This window comes from Rhinolophus ferrumequinum, chromosome 11, assembly GCF_004115265.2.
Source record: "Rhinolophus ferrumequinum isolate MPI-CBG mRhiFer1 chromosome 11, mRhiFer1_v1.p, whole genome shotgun sequence".
Taxonomy (NCBI): domain Eukaryota; kingdom Metazoa; phylum Chordata; class Mammalia; order Chiroptera; family Rhinolophidae; genus Rhinolophus; species Rhinolophus ferrumequinum.
This window is the reverse complement of record NC_046294.1, coordinates 47,976,143-47,980,102: the sequence shown is the minus strand read 5'-3', so window position 1 is coordinate 47,980,102 and position 3,960 is coordinate 47,976,143.

The following is a 3,960-nucleotide window of genomic DNA, read 5'->3' as shown; positions in this document are numbered from 1 at the left end:
CCTATCAGGAGTTGGGTGTTGTTAGATCCATGAAGTCATAATAAGGTCAAGCAGGTACACTAGCAATCCATTTCCATTGTGTGATGGAAATGGTACATTCAGGCTTGAGGAGGTCTAGAAGGCACACACTGGTTACACAAGCAGATGGCTCAGAGCTCTGTGTCATGTAATCTGTTGCACTGATGTTTCTGCAGCTCACACTTATGGCCTCATAGGGGCTTCTCTATGACCAGATGGTGGAGAAAGAAAACATCCAGGCCTGGTTCATAGATGAAGAGGCTCACCTACAGGTAGGTGTGAGCCAAAAGTGGTAGCCTCAGGCAGGGGTGGCCCTAAAAGGCAGTATAGAAGGAGAACCCTCCTAGTGGGCAGAGCTCTGAGCACTGCTCTTGGTTGTAAGAATTTTATGAAGTGAGGAGTGGCCTAAGGTAGAGCTATACACTTCTGAACAGTTGTTAATCACTGTCTGGCTGGTCAGGGGCTTGAAAGAAGCACCACTAGAAGAGGAGGGAAGAGGCATGTTGATGGACCCACAAGGGGAGGGCACCAAGTGTGAAGACGTTTGTGTCTTACGTCAATGTTTACTAGGAAACATTCACCTCAGAGGAAGCACTCAACAAACAGGTGGACAGGGTGGCTCCTCTGGTAGATGTCAGCTGGCTTCTGCCCTTGGCTGCTCCAGGGCTGGAGCAGTGGACCCAGGAATGGAGTAGTCATGGTGGCAGGGATGGAGACGATGCACTGGCCCGACAGCATGGTCTCCTCCTCACCAAGGCTGATCTAGCTACTCTGCTGATTGTCTAACTTACCACCCACAGAGTACCCAGTGTGGCTCCACCCCTTGAGGAGATCAAACAAGTTGATTATATCAGATCCCTTCCAATCTAGAGGGGGAAGTGATTCTTTCACATGATCCACTGGTCCTCCTATAGACTGTGTCGCTTGGAGTACCTGTCCTGAAAGGCTTAGTGAGGGTGCTAGCCTGTGGATGACACCTTGTGGGGTCGGGTGCTATCCTCAAAGGTGAGCAATATGTGTTGAACCAGTGGCTGTTATGTGGTGCTCTGTCTCCATGATTTGGAATACAGAGGTTCAGGAACCAACGGGTAGAAGGAGGAAAGGCCATCATTTCCAGTGACCCACTTATGGAAGTTTTGCTTTGTGTTCCTACAACTTTAGTCTCTGCTGGAAAGAAGTCTTGGTTCCCGGGAATGGGGGGTGGGGTGAGCCCTTCCACTAAGGGACATGGGAGAGTTCCACTTAACCTAAAGCTACGTCCACCACCTGGTCACTTTTTGATCCTCATACCAGTGGTTCAGAAGACAAAAGGGATTATGATGGTGGCAGAGTATGATCAACCCTGATTTTCATGAAGAAGCAAGGTTGCTAACACTGAGTGGGGCAGAAAGGAGAAGGTCTGGAGCTCACAGGATCCCCTATGGTGCATCTTGGTGCTTCTGTGCTCAGTAATAATACTGCAGGGGCAATTGAGGCATCCATGGCCTGACAAAGGCAAGGCCACCAAGGTCTCTCAGACCCTCAGGGACAAAGGTCTGGGTCATCCCGTTGGCAAGCAGCTAGAGCAATTGATGTGCTGGCTAAAGGCAAGGGAAATTTAGGCAGTGGCTGAGGGAAATGACAAGGTATCAGTTAGAAATGCAAATTCAAACTACATTGAGAGACCATTTCTCACCCATCCGATGAGTATACATCCCAGAGTGGGACAACAATTTCTCTTGGTGAGGCTGTGAGAAAAAGACATACTGACACATTCTGGGGGGTGAGGGGGAAGGCAAAATTGTATGACCTCTATGGAGGGCACATGGCAATAGCTAGCAAAATGACATAGGTGTTCACCCATTTCTAAGAATCTGTCCCAAATATAACCTGAACTGACTGTTCACTGCAGTACTATTGTATTAGCAAAAGACCCAGGAGAATGTCATCAAGAGAACTATATTTCTTTGTAGCAGCGCTTGGGAAAGGGTTGGATTCTGGACAAAATGCTGAGTGATTTATTTGTTTCTAACTAATGTGTGCTGAATATTTGGTTTTCACGTATGTCATTCCCTTTAAATTCTTCAACAACTCTGCACACTTTCTGGAAATGAATTTTTATCTGCAATCTTTAGCACAGGAATTCTAAGAATATATCATGAAAACATAACTAAAAATGGCAACCATTCTTCATGCACAAAGATGCTTACTGTAGTATTATTTTTCAGAGTTTTAAAAAATATTTTATCAAAGTTATGTAAACCCATGATTTTTTTTTTCTTTTTATAAAAAAGGCCGACCCGGTGGCTCAGGTGCTCCTAACCCCGAGGTCACCAGTTCGATTCCCACATGGGCCAGTGAGCTGCGCCCTTTACAGCTAAATTGTGAACAGTGGCTCTCCCTGGAGCTGGGCTGCCCTGAGCAGCCGGAGATCAGTGTTGGCTGCTGTGGGCTACTGGGTACTGCCAGAAAGGCGTGTGGCCAACGTGAAGGGCCGAGAGCTGCCGTGAGCTACTGTGAGCAGCCAACTGACGACTGGCAACCGACTGCCTGGGGGGGTGGTGGGGAGAGGGAGGGAGCGCAAGGCTCATAATCCCAGCGTGGGCCAGGGAGCTGTGTCCTCCACAACTAGACTGAGAAACAACGGCTTCCTTGGAGGGGGAGGGGCTGCAAAAGGGTGGGGGGAAGGCAAGCAGTACAGAGAAGCTTATAATGGTATGAACAATCCCCAACCTCCACACCTTCCTGTCCCAGCCTGGTCTCCAGAGGCAACCCTTTGAGCCATTTCTGGTTTTATATCATTGAGAGTTATCTTCTGTATCTTTAAGCAACGTTTTTATGTGACTCTGCAGTTATCAAGTTTAGATATTGTGCTTTAGCTTCCTGCTATAGATTAGACTAGGACCTTCTCAAGAGCAAACACTACTTTTTATTTCTCTTTAGAGCCCCAGGACCTGGCTTTGGTATTGGCAGGGAATGAGTGTTAAATAAATATTTGTTAAATAAAGGAATAACCTGGGTGCTCAAGGGAGGAGAGGGAATTGAAAGCAGAGAGAAAAATCACTGGCAAAAGGGCAGAGCCCTGTCCTGATTAACAGGACCCTGATCTGGTTCAGGGTGGCTATGTCCTCAGCGAAAATCGCTCACCTCCCAGACTCCCTTGCAGCAAGTAGAGACCATGTGGCCTGCCCCAGCCAGAGATTTAAGTAGAAGTTGCTGAGTAGAGCTTCCTGGAAAGGTTTCCAAAGGAAATCTGAGACCATTGGCATATCCTTGGGTCCTTTTCACCCTTCCTTATTCTTCCTTCCTGGAATAAGGATGTGATTTCTGGAGGCTTAGCAGCCATCTTGCAACCACATCCTAAACATGGAAGACCAAAGAATTAGAAGGAGCTCATTTTTGAAGACATCATTCAATTCTATACCATCCTGGACTGCCTATATCTAGACTTTGTTATCTGAGACAAATAATGCTTTCATTTTTTTAAGATCATGTAACTAGTTTTTTCTGTTGCTTGTTGTTTATGCATTCTTAACAGAGGGAGATAGAAAAAACATGGCCAAAAGTTGATGGTTGTTGATGGTTAAGAGGATTCTGAAAATTTTCTGTAGTAAAAAGTTTAAAAGAACTATGGAAGTAAAAAATGCATATAAATCATTCTTGCAAATATGATTTCCAAAAGGTTTTGCAAGACATTTGAGCTTCAAAAGTTGTTGCTATGTCTTGTGATGGGATAGCTTAACCTCTGAAAAGTCTGTGATTTTGACTAGTTGTCTTACTTGATGTTTTACACCGATGATGACATTTAAATGGACATCTCAGTTTTTGAGGGAGATACAAATACCTATGAATTTTCTCTTTTCACCAGGAGGGAATCATTGGCATGGCATCTTCCTCAATATACATGAGGGAAATAAAACTACTCTGCAGAATTTCTTATTTAAACAAAGTTTGAGTGTTTCA